Genomic DNA, 18730 nt, shown 5'->3' on the forward strand with positions numbered 1-18730 from the left:
TCTGCACCTAACCACAGTCCTCACCATTCCCGACTGCAACCTCACACCAAAGTAAAGGTGCCATTTCCTATGAATCTTATAGTACTATTGCCTTTTTGTTTTTCACACCCAGTCCATTTCATTCATTGACAACATGGCTGGCTGGCCCTGAGGTCTACAAATTTAAAACCCTGGTTTATCAGTCCTTAACCTTTATCATGGAGAAGGACATGGCAACCCACTCCAGTATTCCTGCCTGGGAAATCCCTTGGGCAGAGGAAGCTGGCAGGCTGTAGTCCATGGGGTCACAAAGAGTTGGACTTAGTGAGTAAACAACAACAACAAAACTTAATCAGCCTCAACCAGTTCACAAGAAGTGAAGAAAGGGAAAAAAGCCTCAGTGGGGGTCTTCCATCTGTGGGGTTTAGCTGGAAAATAATCAGCTCTTCCACACTAGGTCTTCCATCCATGAGTACTTACCACACTTGTTGTTTTAGTTGCTAAGTCGTGTCCAACTCTTTGCGATCTCATGGACTGTAGCCCACCAGGCTCCTCTATCCATGGGATTTCACAGGCAACAATACTAGAGTGGGTTGTCATTTCCTCCTCCAGGGAAACTTCTCAACCCAGGGATCAAATCTTCTCGACCCAGGGACCTGCATCTCCTGCTTGGCAAGCAGATTCTTTACCACTGAGCCACCAGGGCCCATCTACCATACTGGATCTTCTATTAATTTAGACAAGAATATGCCCTACTCAGGAGGAGGGAGGAGGAGAGACTAAATCTCTACCCAGCCACATATAACTGCTAGTCCAAATGTCAACTGCAAAAATACTGATGAAAATGTGTAACTTCCATTACTATGGAAGAAAGAAAGTAAGAAAAGAAAGAAGGGAGGAAGGGGGGAAACTATCATTTATTGAGCACCTACTAAGTGAAAGTCATTTTCTCATGTTGTTCTATTTAATTGCCACATCTTCCCTGAGAAGGATTATTACTGTCATTTCTTATTATTAGAAAGTTGGATTTTCAGAGGAGTTTAGTCACTTTTCTGAGATCACAGGCCTAGTTAAATGGTGAAGGTAGGGTTCAATTCCAGGTCAGAATGACCACAGAGCCCACACTCCTTCTCCTACAACACCGGACTTCCCTTGCAAATGACAATGTAGGGATGTAAACCATTCCAATATGCAAGGTTGAAATCAGTCACTTGCCAAAAAACACAGAGGTGAAATAAGAAAAACACCTCAGGACTCCTGTCCCAACCTCAGGGAAATTTTCTTAAAATTCATTGCAATAACAAGGGGAAAAGAGAAGCATTAAAAGACTTTGAGAACTGCTCCTTCCCTGAGGCAGATACCAACCTCAGCAAAGACTTACCTGATTCAGTTCATAGGATCAGAAAATGTAAGGCTCAGAAGCACTCAAGATAAGCTTCTCTAAACTCTGTTTTCATAGTTTAAAAAAAAAAAGTGGAGCCCAGTGTCACAACCAACTAGAAGTACGTCCTGGTCTAGAAGTTTCCTCTTTCCTAGGCAGATTCTCCTTATTCTCCACTGAACAAAGAGAAATTGGAAGAATGTGAGGGGGCATCCCAGGTCAGACCTACAAGCCAGCCTACCAAAGCCAGTTTTAGAAAGAGGCTGGTGATTATATTTGCATGTGATTATATTTGCATGTGGTGAAAACGATTTCCCTGCCCAGAAATGACTCTTCTCCATGCCTGTCTCACAGGCTCAAATACTACAGATGCACTCCTTTGGACAAAGTTACTCTGTCTTGGGAAGGAGTTCTCTGTAAAACTGCATGCTTATAAAGTCCAGGCCAACTGTCAGATATTAACATGCCAATGTGGGTCCAATGAAGACAAACTGATTGCCAAGCATAGAAAACTGGAGTAAAGCAGATGGCTTGAGACCCAGCACATGTTTGCATGTAGTGGGAGTTTCTAAATATCCATTGGCTTGAACAGATTTGAATCATATTGACTTTCAAGCCAAAGAATGCTACATTTTAACATTTTATTGCCCTTCTCTAGACCTTCAGCTAGTGCCCAAAGCAAAATCAGTTGCTCTGGGGGAGAACAGGTTTCTAAAGACAATAATAATAATATGCAAGTAAATAAACTCTTCCTAAGGAATGGGAGAGTCATTCACACACTGAAAAGAAAAGGTTTGGGTATCCAAACAGGAAAAAAAGCATTTGTCAGTTCAATCTCCTAGTTCAGTGTAAATAAAATTAAGTTGCTTACCCCATAACGGTCTATATGCAAGGTCAGGTTTGACCTCAGAGCATTTTTAAAATACTGCAACCAGCTGAGAGCATTCTTTCTCCCTTTCTACATTGTGCTCTTTGGAAAGAAGTCACAATACATAGCCCATACTTAAGTAGGGGAGTTATGTTCTGCCTCCTTGGAAGTGAAATGTCTACATAAGTTACTTGTAATTCTCTTGCACAGGATACTGATTTAATAATCTCCTTAATTTATTCAATAGCTTATTTCTATCAATATGGACTAATGAATATTTGTTACTTTAGTATAATCCAATACTATTCACGAGCTTGCATGTGTGCGTGCTTTGTCGCTTCAGTTGTGTCTGACTCTTTGGGACCCTATGGACTGTAGCCCACCTATGGACAAAGGACAGGCTCTTCTGTCCATAGGATTCTCTAGGCAAGAATACTGGTGAAAAGTGAAAGTGAAGTCGCTCAGTTGTGTCCAACTCTTTATGACCCCATGAACTGTAGCCTACCAGGCTTCTCCGTCCATGCGATTTTCCAGGCAAGAGCACGGAGTGGGTTGCCATTTCCTTCTCCAGGGGATCTTCCCGACCCAGGGATCAAACCCTGGTTTCCCACACTTTGGGCAGACGCTTTACCTTCTGAGCCACCAGGGAAGCCCCAGTTTTGACCAGGGAAGAATACTGGAGTGGGTTGCCATTTCCTATTCCAGGGGATCTTCCCAACTCAGGGATCGAACTCATGTCTCTTAAGTCTCCTTCATTGGCAGACGGGTTCTTTACCACTAGCACCACTAGCACCACTAGCACCCAGTACTATTTCATTTCTTTTTTTCTCAAATTGCTCCAGTTGACCATTAGGAACTCTTTCATTTGTTCCTGTGTCCCTTTGGCCTACTCCCATAATTGTGCTTTTGTTGGTCACTTCCTTACTTTCTGGCACTACACAATGATCCAGGAGCTAGAAGCAGAAGGAGGGAGAGACCAGCTTTGCACAACTTCAGCAATTGGCTACGGGCAAGCATGATTGTCGTTCATGGCTTTTCTGCAGCCAAGTTCCAGAAGCTAAGCTAACATTATGGGTGGTGGGAAGCAGCTATAGTTGTAGCTTTCACACTTAGGTTCTAAGTCCTTCCAACAATAACTAATTCCCTGTGTTAAGGTTTTTCTGTTTAAAATAATTGGAGAGATTTCTGTTTGCTGTGAGGACACGCTGACTGATACAAATGATTCTTGAACACATTTTACAATTTGGCTTCAAATTCTTATCTCAAAACTTTTCTCCAGTCATTTCTGCAAGAATCCTTCATGATGTAACTACACAAGAATATTTGCTATTCTGGAATGTAACTAGTGTCATGACTTCTCATCTTTGCAAGTGCCATTCCTTCTGTTTCAAATACCTTTGCTTTTTTTCCCCGATTGTATTTATTATCTGTTGCTGCATAATAAATTACCCCTAACCTTGTTGTTGTTATTGTTCAGTCGCTCACTCATGTCCAACTCTTTGTGATCCTATGGACTGTAGCACACCAGGCCTCCCTGTCCTTCACTGTCTCCTGGAGTTTGCTCAAACTCATGTCCATCGAATTGGTGATGCCATCCAACCTCTCACTTTCTGTCATCCCCTTCTCCTCCTGCCTTTAATCTATCCTAGCATCAGGGTCTTTTCCAATGAGCTGGTTCTTTGCATCAGGTGGCCAAAGTATTAAGCCTAACCTTACTGACTTGTAGAACACTTGTTATCTAGAGTTGTTGTCTGTCAGCAATCTGGGCATGGCCAACTGGGCCCTTTGCTTCAGGGCTCTCTCAGAGTTGCAGTGTCAGCTACGGCTGTATTCTTCTCAAGGCTTTTCTATGGGCAGAATCACTTTCAAGTTTATTCACATGGTTGTTGGCAGGATTTAGTTCCTTGTTTGCTATCTGCCAAAGGCTAACCACCATACTTTCCCATGTGGAACTCACTATTGGGGTAGCTCACAGAATGGCAACTTGCTTCATCAGAGCCAGCAAGGTTGAAGAGTCAGAAAGTATGCTAGCAAGATAGAAATCATCTTTTACACCTAATCTTGGAGGTGATTCCCATTACTTTTGCATATTCTGTTCATTATAAGTAAATTACTATGTGCAGCTCACACTTAAGAGGAAGGGATTATGCCAAGGCATGAATGCACCAAGGTCGTTCCCTGGTGGCTCAGTGTTAAAGAATCTGCCTGCCAATGCAGAAGATGCAGCTTCAATCCCTGGGTGGGCAAGATGCCCTGGAGAAGGAAACGGCAATCCACTTTAGTATTCTTGCCTGGGAAATCCCATGGACAGAGAAGCCTGGTGGGCTACAGTCCATGGGGTTGCAAAAGACACGACTTAGAGACTAAACAACAAAAACAATGAATATCAGGAGGTGAGGGATCACTGGGAGTCTTTTTAGAAGGCTACCTCCCACAAACATTAGTCATTCTTCTCATTCTTTCTCTTTGTAATTTGTATGTCTGTTAGCTTATGCGACATGGTATCATTCTTACTTGTGTTAGAAGAACTGTGTGTGTCTTTCCTTTACTCTCATACTGTTGCCACACTCACAACACTTCTGTCTTCGCATATGTGTGAGATTTTCCCCACAACAAGCAAGTCTCTGGGATAACAGCTGGGTATCACATGTGCACGCAAAGTCGTGTCTGACTCTTTGCAACCCTATGGGCTGTAGCCCTCCAGGCTGCTCTGTCCTTGGGATTCTCCAGGCAAGAATACTGGGGTGGGTTGCCATTTCCTCCTCCAGGGAATCTTCCAGATGCAGGGATTGAACCCACGTTCTTCCCTCTTCTGCACTGGCAGGCAGGTTCCTTACCACGAGCGCTACCTGGGAAGGATGTTAATTCAGTTCTGACAAAGTCCACCTGCAGATAGCACCAGATCCCTCCAGTTAAGGGTTCAGTTCCAAAAGCCTGTCCCTCCTTCCCACTTCAGACGCCAATCAAAGTCCGGGTTGTTATCCATGCTTCTGAAAGGAAAGTTAGTCGCACAGTCATGTCCGACTCTTTGCAATCCCATGGACTGTAGCCCACCAGGTCCTCTGTTCATGGAATTCTCCAGGCAAGAGTACTGGAGTGGGTTGACATTCCCTTCTCTAGGAGATCTTCCCGACCCAGGGATCGAATTCGGGTCTCCTGCATTGCAGGTAGATTCTTTACCAACTGAGCTACTAGGGAAGCCCTTGCTTCTGAACCATTGGCTATAGAACAGAGGTTCCCAGAATCCGCTCCTCAGGTTTGATTAATTTACTAGAATGGCTCACAGAGTGCAGGAAAACAGTTTACTGTTTACCAGTCTATCTAAAGAGATATGATAAAGGATACAGATGCACAGGACGAGGAAGAGATGCACAGAACAAGGTATGTGGGAAGGGGTACAGAGCTCCCAGGCCTTCTCCAGGTACACCAATCTCCCAGCACCTATGTGTCACCAACCTGGAAGCTCTCTGAACCCTGTACTCTGGGGTGGTTCTTTTGGCAGTGCTGGGTCTGCATTGCTGCTCATGGGCTCTTCACTGCCGTGCTCAGGCTTTCTCTAGTTGCAGGGAGTGGGGGTTACTCTCTAGTTGCAGTGTAGGGGCTTCTCATTGTGGTGGCTCCTCTTGTTGTGGAGCACTGGCTCTCAGCAGCACATGGGCTTGAATAGTTGTGGCGCCAGAGCTTAGTTGCCATGTGGCATGTGGGATCTTATTTCCCAGATCAGGGACTGAACCCATGTCTACCACCAACACCATCCCTACATTGGCAGGCAGATTCTTAACCACTGGTACACCAGGGAAGTTCCTGTGAGGATTTTTATAGAGGCTTCATCACATAAGCATGATCACTCATTAAATCCATTTCCAATTCCTCTCTGGATGATGGGGGGTGAGACTGAACAGTTTCAAGCTTCTATTCATGACTTAGTCTTTCTGGTGATCACCCACCATCTAGAAGCCTACCAAAAGTCACATCATTAGAACAAAAGACACTTCTATTACCCAGGGAAAAGATTCCAAGAGATTTAGGAACTCTGTGTCAGGATCCAGGGTCAAAACATAAATACTAGAACAAAAGATGTTCCTAGTGCTTTGATCACTTAGGATATTGTAGGAGTTTTGTGCCTGGACCTAAGGGTACCATATATATCAGCACACACATGGCTGGCTCTCAGTAAATGCTGAATGACCACATGCATACACTTTCAGATTTCATGAGCTCCAAGTCAATACCTTTATCCAGCTCTCTGTATCCAGGTTTAAGATCATCCATTACAGGGCCAATTGTTCCTGACCATCCAAATATTGTTCTTCCTGATGACTCTCTTGGTACAGAATGCAGTTGTGAACAAGCCAGAAGGATACATAAAGACTATTATACTTGAACTTTACGAGTTGTGCGTTGACTCACCTCTGTGAGTAATCTCACATTAATATTTATTTTAGCAGGGAAACTGCAGTGTGTTTTGGACAGTGGTCAACTTAAAGAAAGTCGAGTTCCCTCAGCAACCACAAAACCAATAAATGTTAGCAAAATGTGGTTCTTCACTAGATTTTTTATTTTAGTCTTTGAAATCTAGGGTGCTTTTTAAAAATTTTTATTTGTTAATTGAAGGATAATTGCTTTAGAGAATTTTGTTCTTTTCTGTCAAACATCAACAAGAATCAGCCATAGGTACTCCTCCCAAATTTCCGTCCCATCTCCCTCCCCATTTCACCCTTCTAGATTGTTACAGAGCCCCTGTTTGAGTTCCCTGAGTCATAGAGCAAATTCCCATTGGCTATCTACTTTATATATGGCATTGTAAGTTTCCATGTTACTCTCTCCATACATCTCACCCTCTCCCTCCTCCCCTCCCGCCATGCCCATAGGTCTGTTCTCTAAATAAATTCATCAGTACCATCTTTCTAGATATATATACATATATGCATTAATATATGATATTTATATTTCTCTGACTTACTTCACTCTGTATAATAGGTTCTAGGTTCATCCACCTCATTAGAACTGACTCAAATATGCTCCTTTCTATGGCTGAGTAATATTCCATTCTATATATGTACCACAGTTTCTTTATCCATTCATGTCAATGGACATCTAGGTTGTTTCCATGTTCTAGCTATTGTAAATAGTGCTGTAATGAACATTGGGGTACACATGTCTTTTCAATTTTGATTTCCTCAGGATGTATGCCTAGTAGTGGGACTGCTGAGTCATATGGTAGTTTTAGGCCTAGTTTTTTAAGGAATCTCCATACCATCTTCCATAGTGTCTGTATCAGTTTATATTCCCACCAGCAATGCAAGAAGGTTCCCTTTTCTCCACACCCTCTCCAGCATTTATTGTTTGTAGATTTTTGATCATGGCCATTCTGACTGGTATGAGGTGGTATCTCATTGTAGTTTTGATGTGCATTTCTCTAATAGTGAGCGATGTTAAGGATCTACTTAGGGTGCTTTCTTGGCAATCTGATATTCTGCATAGTAAATTTTAAGATTCTCTAGAAATTAGAATCATTTGCATGCTTCACTCATTTTTATTTTGTCTAGGTTTTTGTCTTCAGGTAAATTGAAGACATTCTTTTGTGATTAAAAAAAAAAGACAAAGTCAATGAAAAGTACAATCTCTATAAATACCAAAATATCTAACAGAATACTCTATTGGGCATATTCTTTTACCTATGAAGACTATAATTTCATCAAAAGCTAAAATACAAAAAAGCAAAATGGCTGTCTGAGGAGGCCTTACAAATAGCTGTGGAAAGAAGAGAAGTGAGAAGCAAAGGAGAAAAGGAAAAATATACCCATTTGAATGCAGAGTTCCAAAGAATAGCAAGGAGAGATAAGAAAGCCTTCCTCAGTTATCAGTGCAAACAAACAGAGGAAAACAATAGAATGGGAAAGACAAGAGATCTCTTCAAGAAAATCAGAGATACCAAGGGAACATTTCATGCAAAGATGGGCTCGATAAAGGACAGAAAGGGTATGAACCTAACAGAAGCAGAAGATATTAAGAAGAGGTGGCAAGAATACACAGAAGAACTGTACAAAAAAGATCTTAATGACCCAGATAATCACGATGGTGTGATCACTCACCTAGAGCCAGACATCCTGGAATGTGAAGTCAAGTGGGCCTTAGAAAGCATCACTACAAACAAAGCTAGTGGAGGTGATGGAATTCCAGTTGAGCTATTTCAAATCCTAAAAGATGATGCTGTGAAAGTGCTGCACTCGATATGCCAGCAAATTTGGAAAACTCAGCAGTGGCCACAGGCCTGGAAAAGGTCAGTTTTCATTCCAATCCCAAAGAAAGGCAACGCCAAAGAATGCTCAAACTACCGCACAATTGCACTCATCTCATATGCTAGTAAAGTAATGCTTAAAATTCTCCAAGACAGGCTTCGGCAATATGTGAACCATGAAATTCTAGATGTTCAAGCTGGTTTTAGAAAAGGCAGAGGAACCATAGATCAAATTGCTAACATTCGCTGGATCATCGAAAAAGCAAGAGAGTTCCAGAAAAACATCTATTTCTGCTTTATTGACTATGCCAAAGCCTTTGATTGTGTGGATCACAAGAAACTGTGGAAAATTCTGAAAGAGATGGGAATACCAGACCACCTCACCTGCCTCTTGAGAAACCTGTATGCAGGTCAGGAAGCAACAGTTAGAACTGGACATGGAACAACAGACTGGTTCCAAATAGGAAAAGGAGTATTTCAAGGCTGTATATTGTCACCTGCTTATTTAACTTATATGCAGAGTACATTATGAGAAATGCTTGGCTGGGTGAAGCACAAGCTGGAATCAAGATTGCTGGGAGAAATATCAATAACCTCAGATATGCAGATGACACCACCCTTATGGCAGAAAGTGAAGAAGAACTAAAAAACCTCTTGATGAAAGTGAGAGAGGAGAGTGAAAAAGTTGGCTTAAAGCTCAACATTCAGAAAACTAAGATCATGGCATCTGGTCCCATCACTTCATGGCAAATAGATGGGGAAACAGTGGAAACAGTGTCAGACTTTATTTTTTTGGGCTCCAAAATCACTGCAGATGGTGATTGCAGCCATGAAATTAGAAGACGCTTACTCCTTGGAAGGAAAGTTATGACCAACCTAGATAGCATATTAACAAGCAGAGACATTACTTTGCCAACAAAGGTCTATCTAGTCAAAGCTATGGTTTTTCCAGTAGTCATGTATGGATGTGAGAGTTGGACTATAAAGAAAGCTGAGCACTGAAGAACTGATGCTTTTGAACTGTGGTGTTGGAGAAGACTGTTGAGAGTCCTTTGGACTGCAAGGAGATCCAACCAGTCCATCCTAAAGGAAATCAGTTCTGGGTGTTCACTGGAAGGACTGATGTGGAAGCTGAAACTCCAATACTTTGGCTACCTGATGCGAAGAGATGACTCATTTGAAAAGACTCTGATGCTGGGAAAGATTGAAGGTGGGAAGAGAAGGGGATGACAGAGGATGAGATGATTGGATAACATCACCGACTCAATGGACGTGAGTTTGAGTAGACTCCAGGAGTTGGTAATGGACAGAGAGGGCTGGTGTGCTGTAGTCCATGGGGTCACAAAGAGTCAGACACAACTGAGTGAGTGAACTGAACTGAATATATTTAGTAATTATAGCAATATTTATATGTATTATAAATAATAGCAATAACAAAGACAGATGTTACAAAACTGCATAAAGCTGAAATATTATTACAGATATGTTAAAGTCATGTAGTCATGTCATGTTTTCTCCATTAGCAGAATTCCTAAAAGATCCTATTAAAGGTATACTATCAAGTGGAATGTCTGTGTAGTAGAGGTTATGGGAAGGAGATGTCTAAATCTGAAGTCCAGCATGGAAAGTGTTTGGGTTATAAATTTGGAAAGGGGGTGGGATGGGGCATATGGCACCAGTAGATATCAGAGACGATGTGAACTCACCATGGGTATTGACTAGTGTCTAGGCAAGAGGCAAACCTGATGCCGATGTGGACTGAAATATGGCTTTGTCTGTGGGACATCTTGACCAGTGTCTGAAACTCCAGTGTGGGTAGATCAAAGAACTAAAATGTTCAGTGAAAATGACACAGTAATATTTCAGTGTGTAAGCTGGGTGGTCTGCACCTATATAGGGAGAAAATTCATGTGGTGGCAACCAGAGCTGGGAAACATTTCAAACTTTAACAGAAGCAAGAGAATATTCTCATCCTTGCTCCTGCCTCTATGTTTCCCCTCCCCCATTTTTATTTTGCTGCACCAGATCTTAGCTGCGCTATTGGGGATCTTTCTTGCATCATGCAGGATCATTAGTTGTGGCATGCAGGATCTAGTTCCCTGACCAGGGATCAAACCTGGGCCCCTTGTATTGGGAGCATGAAGTCTTAACCACTGGACCACCAGGGAGTCCCTAGATGTCCCCTTTCTAACACTCCCTCACAAGAAGAACCCTGGAGAAGGAAATGGCAACCCACTCCAGTATTCTTGCCTAGAGAAGCCCATGAACGGAGGAGCCTGGCAGGCTACAGTCCGTGGGGTCACAAGAATTGGACACAACTTAGTGACTAAACCACCACCACGATGAGAAGAGCCATTGCTAACCTCATTGATAAAGGTCAGGACCTCTATTAGCCCTTATTTCACTGTGTGTAGAGTTATTCTGCCTTAAAACTCAGGACTTATTCATGGCACTCAACTGTCCGCTTTCTGTCTCAGACTCTGGCAGGGCCTGGTCCCTAGAGGCAGAGTAGCCATCCATCACTTCCACACTACATACGTGGTTAGATAAGTGGACTTGTGGCTCCCTTTGCATCTTCTCTTTCTGGATAATATTTAGGCCCCTAACTTAAGCCCTGTGCCCAAAGTAGCTTCCACAGAGAGCCCTGCATTGGGGGTTATTGGTTGATATCAGTAAAGTGTGGGCAGAGGCAGAGATCATTATGATACTGTCTATACTTGTGACACTGTCTATACTTACTTTATTCTCCTTTTCTAGAATGATGGCTTGGAAGGAACCAATGCAATCTGCATTTCTCTGGCTCTGTTGAAGCAGAGTCCTACTCCTTAAAAAAAAAAAAAAGAAAGAAACATCCCTTTAGATATATCCAGAAGCAGGCAACTAAACTGTGTTCACTAGCAAGTATGGTTATCATCCTTTTGGCATTGTTTTTCCCACCGCTCTTAGTCTAATTCCTCTCCAGTGAGTGCTGTCATATCTTCCATTACACGCTCTGGCCACTTCTGCTTGTTTCTTCCTTTTCCTACCAAGCACTATTACTATTTCCTCTAAGGTATCAATACATCTACCAGGCACCACTGTCTGTACTGAGCACTGCTTCTATCTCCTCTGGGAACTGCAGGACCCACAGGAAACCAGTGACATTACCAGACTCTGCTGCTGCTCCTTGGTAATATCCTCTGTGGCATCTACCAGCTAACAGTGCTACTTCTCTAGATGACAGTTGTCTATTAGAGACTGCTACTTTTTTCTCCAGCCACCACAAAACTCTGCAGGCATGGCCATCTCTGCCTGCTATTATTGCAGTTGCCTGACACCAGTGCTGATGGGCTGAAATCCCTGAAGTACCAAAGCTAAGGAATGTGCTGGATAGGCATGCTGAGTTTAGCAGGACAAACATCAAGATGCCCTGTTAAATTTAAATTTCTGGTGAATAATAAATAACATTTTAGTCCCATATATTGGTGTGAAGTAATATTTGGGGCCTATTTATACTAAAAAAAAAAACAAAAACCTGTTGTTTACCTGAAATTCAAATTTAACCAGGCATCCCTGTTTATCCTAGTGTGGGACAAGTGGAGAATTAGTGCTTCTTTCTCCAACTGCAATTAACTCCATTTGAAATGGACCAAAGCAGTACTTACCTTAACCTAAAATACTGACTTTTTAGTGCAGACAGCCTTTGCAGTTTTTATTAACATACCTTTATAAATCTATGACATGGATTTGATTCCATGGGAATTGGTTCATGGATAAAAATCGAGTTAAAATTACCTCACTCCAACCCACTCCCCATCCCTTGACTAAGGCTTTGTTAGACAATCATTCATAATGGCCTGGCTTCCTTTCCCCTTCAGATGAGTTCTCTCCATTGAGGACAAAAAGAGAGATAGAGGAGGAGGTTATCACAATCAGATAGAAAAACATATTATAAATCCCTTGTAATTAAAACAATCCAGTACTAGTACATGAAAAGACTAATTAAGATTTTAAATCTTGTAATAGTATATTTAAATTAGGAACATCAATATGAACTCTAGATTATTATTTCCTTTTTAATTTCCCTAACTCTGTACACTGAAAATGACTAGAAGTAATGATAGTCCAATAGCTATGGATGTATCTAGTAACAAGATTGGACCCTGTATACCATTCCTAAGTAAAAGGATCTAGAATTCCTTGGAAGAATGGCTAGTTCCAGATCTGGAGCAGAAAACATAGAAAATAATCCAGGAACCAGAATGCAAGGAAGCTATCAAAGTCTTGCCAAAAAGACTATATACTGTGGTTATCACTGGCCAAAAATGGGACTATATAAACATCAAAACTAATAATAAATTCAATTGATCAAATATTTGAAACCCACAAATTCATAATTATACTGAAAAAGTAAAATTCCTCAACCAGGACACAATTGTAAGTAGCTAGTTACCAGCTCCTTAAAAGGAAAGAATTTGGTATTTCTCCTATCTTTCCTGGGTGAACAGTATTTCAGGGTAAACAAATAGCCTTTTTACACTTTTTACAAAAGTGATGCTACTAAGTGATAATTTAGTGAGAACTAAGCTACTAATTTCTGATAACTAGAAAATCAACATTTTGTAATCCTTAATAAAATAAATTCAGGCTGCCATCATATTGGATAAAAGCGTTAGATGAAATATTGATGGGAGTCCCTCCTGATGTGATGCAGCACGAAGCACACAGCACAACCTATTCCTGCCTAAACAGGTGAACATGTGACAAATCAAGCCTCTAAAGCCAAACTACTTACACAGGAAATGTGGCAAGAAAAGGGAGCAAGATAAATGGAAGAAAACAGATAAATCCAAAATGAAGGGATAGTCTATGCAACAGCTAACCCAGAGTGATAGTCCTTATACATTAACGTAGCTAAATCTTGTTTTGCTGTTGCTCAGCCACTCAGTCTTGACTCTCTGCAACCCCATGGACTGCAGCACACCAGGACTCCTATCCTTCACCATCTCCTGGAGCCTGCTCAAATTCATGCCCATCAATTCAGTGATTCCATCCAACCATCTCATCCTCTGTCATCACCTTGTTCTCCTGCCTTCAATTTTTCCCAGCATCAGGGTCTTTTCAAATGAGTCAGCTCTTCGCATCAGGTGGCCAAAGTATTGAAGCTTCAGCATCAGTCCTTCCAATGAATATTCAGGGTTGATTTTCTTTAGGATGGACTGGTTTGATCTCCTTGTGGTCCAAGAGACTCTCAAGAGTCTTCTCCAACACCAGAGTTCAAAAGCATCAATTTTTCGATGCTCAGCCTTCTTTATGGTCCAATTCTCACATCCATACATGACTACTGGGAAAACCATAGCTTTGACTGAATGGACCTTTGTTGGCAAAGCAATGTCTCTGCTTTTTCATATGCTGTCTATGTTGGTCATAGCTTTTCTTCCAAGGAGCAAGTGTCTTTTCATTTCACGGCTGCAGTCACCATCTGCAGTGATTTTGGAGCCCCCCCAAAAAAGTCTCTGTTTCCATTGTTTCCCCATTATTTGCCATGAAGGGATGGGACCTGATGCCAAGATCTTAGTTTTTTGAATGTTGAGTTTTAAACCAGCTTTTTCACTCTCCCCTTTCACTTTCATTAAGAGGCTCTTTAGTTCCTCTTAGTCCCTAGTTATTCAAACACTAATCTAAGTGTTTCTCTGAAGGTATTTTGTAAATGAAATTAAAGTCCTGATCAATTGACTTTAGGTAAGGGGTTGCAAACAGTCAGACAGGACTTAGGGACTGAACAACAAAAACAAGGGAGATTATTCTAGATGATCTGGGTGGGTCTGATTCAATAAGTTCAAAGAATTTAAGAGCAAAAGTGAAGCTTCCTGGAAGAAGAAATTCTACCAGAGTGTAGTAGTTTCAACTCATGCCCAAGAGTTCCAGCCTTCCTTCCTGACAGCTTGCTCTATGGATTTCCAGCTTGCCATAACAGCCCTGACAACTGAGTCAGTTTCTTGCAATATATCTCTTAGAATGTATTTCCTACTTGTTCTGTTTCTCTGGTTGAACCCTAACACACCCAGTTTTTGTAACAAGTTGATAGCATGAAAAAAGCAGAATAGACAGACTGTTCTAAATTTTAAAACTTAAAATCAAATGCAAGGAGAGGCCATAAACATTTATGCTGAGATCAGTGATCATAGGACATAGCGATGAAGGATTGTTTGGATTCTAATTCAAAACAAATTAGTACAAATTTATTATCTGTAAAAAGACATGTCTCACATAATCTGGAAATACAATAATGAACCAGCTGCTTCTAGTCTTTGTTTTCCATGTAGCAAAGTGATAAACTGACCTGAGTTTTGCTCTCTCAGGATAGACTTTGCTATTTCCTATTTGTCTGTCTGACAATAAAGACCCAAAAAACCAAGGTGAATAGCTTCCAGGATTGGACCAAGTAACCTCTATGTTGTTCTTGAATTTTTTCACTTCATTTCCCCTGGCCCTGTCTGTATGCATCAGATTGATTTTTCCTTGCATTATACATGATGGTTTGAGGCTCATGTTTGCATAAGGAGAAACATGACTTTCATCTATATTATTAATAGGCACAGCTGGTTTAGGAAAAAACAGACTTCCAGAGGGAAGAGCTTAAAGACGGCTGATATGGTTTAGTTGCTAAATCGTGTCCAACTCTTGTGACCCCATGGACTGTAGCCTGCCAGGCTCCTCTGTCAATGGGATTTTCCAGGCAAGAATACTGCCATTTCCTTCTCCAGGGGATCTTCCTGACCTGGAGATTGAACCCAGGTCTCTTGCACTGCAGGCATCAAGATGGCTGATTGATAGTAGTAAAACATTTACAGTGGTAAAACATTGTGAAAGGATCTGATGGCTAGGGAAGAAAATGTTAACTTGTCTCCTAGCCAAAAAATGTTGTCAGGGAGGTGAATTCCTCTGGTTTCAGTAAGGCAAAAAGTCTTTCAAAGAAAAAGCAGATAATGGCAGAGGAGATGTTGGCAGGAAAATCAAAATTCCTGGGGTCAAATTGAGATGGCTGAGGCAGAGAATAAGCTTGCCTGAAGTGAGGGATGAGTTATGACTAAGGAAGGTGGGCGGTGAAGAGTTCTGTTAAGATCAGTGATCACAGTACATTGCAATGAAGGATTGTGGGCGAGGGTGTTAGGAGGTGGCTTGGATTAACATAATAACCCTGGGGGTAGGTAGTATAGAGAACTCTCTCTCCCCCAAGACCCAGATAGATCTTTAGGGCAATGGGGTGGTAAAATCACTCATTTAAAACAGTTGCCAAACACTAGGGTACATTTTCTTGACCTGCTCTGGCTTAATATTGAGCACCAGCACCTCATTAGAAAAGCTATGATAAACCTAGACAGCATATTAAAAAACAGAGACATTACTTTGCTGACAAAAGTCCATATAGTCAAAGCTATGGTTTTTCTAGTAGTCTTGTATGGATGTGAGAGTTGGACTATAAAGAAAGCTGAGTGCTGATGAACTGATGCTTTTGAACTGTGGTGCTGGGAAAAGACTCTTGAGAGTCCCTTGGGCTGCAAAGAGGTCAAACCAGTCAATCCTAAAGGAAATCAGTCCTAAATGTTTATTGAAAGGACTGATGCTGAAGCTGCAATACTTTGGCCACCTGATGCAAAGAACCAACTCATTAGAAAAGACCCTGATGCTGGGAAAGATTGAAGGCAGGAGAAGGGGACGAAAGAGGATGAGACGGTTGGATGGCGTCACTGACTCGATGGACATGAGTTTGAGTAAGCTCTGGGAGTTGGTGATGGACAGGGAGCTGGTGATGGTGCAGTCCATGGGGTCGCAAAGAGTCGGACATGACTGAGAAACTGAACTGAACCTTTGTGGTATGGACTTAAAAGTTAATATTTTAAGTTGCTTGCTCTGACAGCAAGATACAGAATAGACTGAATAAATATGTTTCAGTATAGATTGATCAGCTAAGGTATGCTAATCTATCTGTGGCCATTGATCTAATATGGAACTTTGAGATGATAGGAATAAACAAGAATGGGTTATACCCAATAGTAAAGTACAGTAGCTAAAACATGAGGTTCTGAATTCAGACAGTGGGTTTGAATCCTTGCTCTGCCATGTACACACTATGTGAACTTGGGCAAGTTATTGCACCTCTCTAGGACTGTTTTCTTGTCTGTAAAACTGAGATGATATTAGTATCTTTAACATCTGTCTTTTAGGACCACTGTGAGGCTTATAGGAGATAATACATACAGAGCACTAAGAACTCAAAAAAAAAAAAAGGATTAAAAAAATGAGAAGAAATTTTAACGAAGGTACAGGATACCAGAATGCTTTAAGAGATAGAAAGATATCTCTTCATATGATTGAGTCCGAGAGACCAGAAGAAATATTGAAGCCATTTTGATATAGAAATTGTTGCATTCAGGTGCCATTACTGTAATATTCATTCCTGTAGGAGAGAGCCTATGTAATTAGGGAAGTACAGGATTGATACACCAATGAAAATTAACATTAGTCAATGTTGACTTGGGAATCATCTGTATACAGGTGATAACTGCAGCTATGAGTGCATGAGCTCTCCAAATGTTTAAAAATAAAAGCAGAGGGCTGAGGCCAGAGCTTGAGAAGCAGCAGCCTGAGAGGGGGAGTGAGTCAAATATAAAAACCTCAACGTTCAGTATCCTGGAAAATGATGATGCTTTCATCTTAACTGTAGATGACTTGTTCCTCTGTGTTCTACCTTGATCTAATTAAAAGCAGTAATACATTGTGAGGGAAAGCACTAGTGGCCAGAAAATTTCTGGATTCTAACCCAGTTTAGTTAACTTGCTCTTTAGTCCTTAGGTGAATTATTTCCCACCTTTGGATCTCAGTTTCCTCATCTATAAAAGAAGAATGTTGGACAAGATGACTTATTAGTTCTTTCTACTCTATGATTTTATGAATTATATACAGGAAGTTAAAAAGGTTTACAACCCATAGCCACTGAAAGCCTTCCTCATATATTCCCACAGCCCTGTCACAGATGTTTAGTGACCTTATGAAAAGCAGGAGACACTGGACATACTTTCCTAGAAAAAATATTTCAAAATTTTCCTGGTCTTAACTAAAGGACTGTGTTTACTACAATTTTCTCGAAGCCTCTGTTTTAACTGGAAAATATGTATATAAACTATGGCAATCTGAATACACATTATAAATTGCAAGATTCATTACAAGAGGATCCTTCTTCTTATAAAAGGATTAACTTAGAGATTTCTTCTCCCATAACTCTTTTTAAAATTTTTTCTTAAAACTGTCATTGATTTACAAGTTCGTATTAGTTTCAGGTATACAGCAAAGTGATTCAGTTATATATTCTTTTCAATTATAGATTATTACAAGATATTGAATATAGTTGACCTTGTTTATCTATTTTATATAGTATCTGTTAATCCCAAACTCCTAATTTATCCCTCCCCCCATAACTGTTTATATTTATGGCTTCCTACAAACATTTTTCCTCCACTTTTTCTATATATTAAAGAAAAATAAAGGCTTCCTTGCTGCTGCTGCTGCTGCTGCTGCTGCTAAGTCGCTTCAGTCATGTCCGACTCTGTGCGACCCCATAGACGGCAGCCCACCAGGCTCCGCCATCCCTAGGATTCTCCAGGCAAGAATACTGGAGTGGGTTGCCATTTCCTTCTCCAGTGCATGAAAGGGAAAAGTTAAAGTGAAGTCGCTCAGTTGTGTCCAACTCTTAGCGACCCCATGGACTATAGCATACCAGGCTCCTCCGTCCATGGGATTTTCCAGGCAAGAGTACTGGAGTGGGGTGCCATTGCCTTCTCCGAAAGGCTTCCTTATCTTACTACAAAACAACTTCATAAGTCTTGTTCCAGAGAGAACTTCTAATCTCTTTTATTATGGTTTTTAAGATAATCCTTATTACTATCCTATTGGTTTACATTCTAGCTAACTTATTATGCTTGTGCAAAGTTAAGAAAAGAGCTGTACTGATAAGAAAGAACTATCTAGAGATGTCTGTAATAACACCAATTTAATGTTAATTTTAAAATATTTAAGTTTTGTAATCTTGCCTAAAGTCCAGTCCTTATTATATTTTCCATGAACTATGTAAGAGTACTGGCCCTATTTCATAAAATTGAAGGTAATTTTTAAAGTGATTTTCCTGACTTCCAGGCTCAGATCAGGTTGAAATATAAAGTCTCTTAGAATTTAAACAGATATGTTTTTCTCCCAACATCGTTAAGGTATAATCGGCATTGTT

The 18730-nt window shown here is 40.9% G+C and overlaps 1 long non-coding RNA gene across 1 annotated transcript in view; it reads right to left on the reverse strand.

Annotated features, from left to right (window-relative positions):
• Nucleotides 1–18730, reverse strand: part of LOC145527383 (uncharacterized) — a 60313-nt gene that overhangs the window by 37474 nt on the left and 4109 nt on the right. The window contains exon 3 of the long non-coding RNA XR_014069721.1: nt 11209–11293. This is a non-coding gene — a long non-coding RNA (uncharacterized LOC145527383). The remainder of the gene's footprint in view (nt 1–11208; nt 11294–18730) is intronic.

This window comes from Giraffa tippelskirchi, chromosome 11 (assembly GCF_054371585.1).
Source record: "Giraffa tippelskirchi isolate mGirTip1 chromosome 11, T2T-mGirTip1v1.2.pri, whole genome shotgun sequence".
In the NCBI taxonomy this organism is placed as follows: domain Eukaryota; kingdom Metazoa; phylum Chordata; class Mammalia; order Artiodactyla; family Giraffidae; genus Giraffa; species Giraffa tippelskirchi.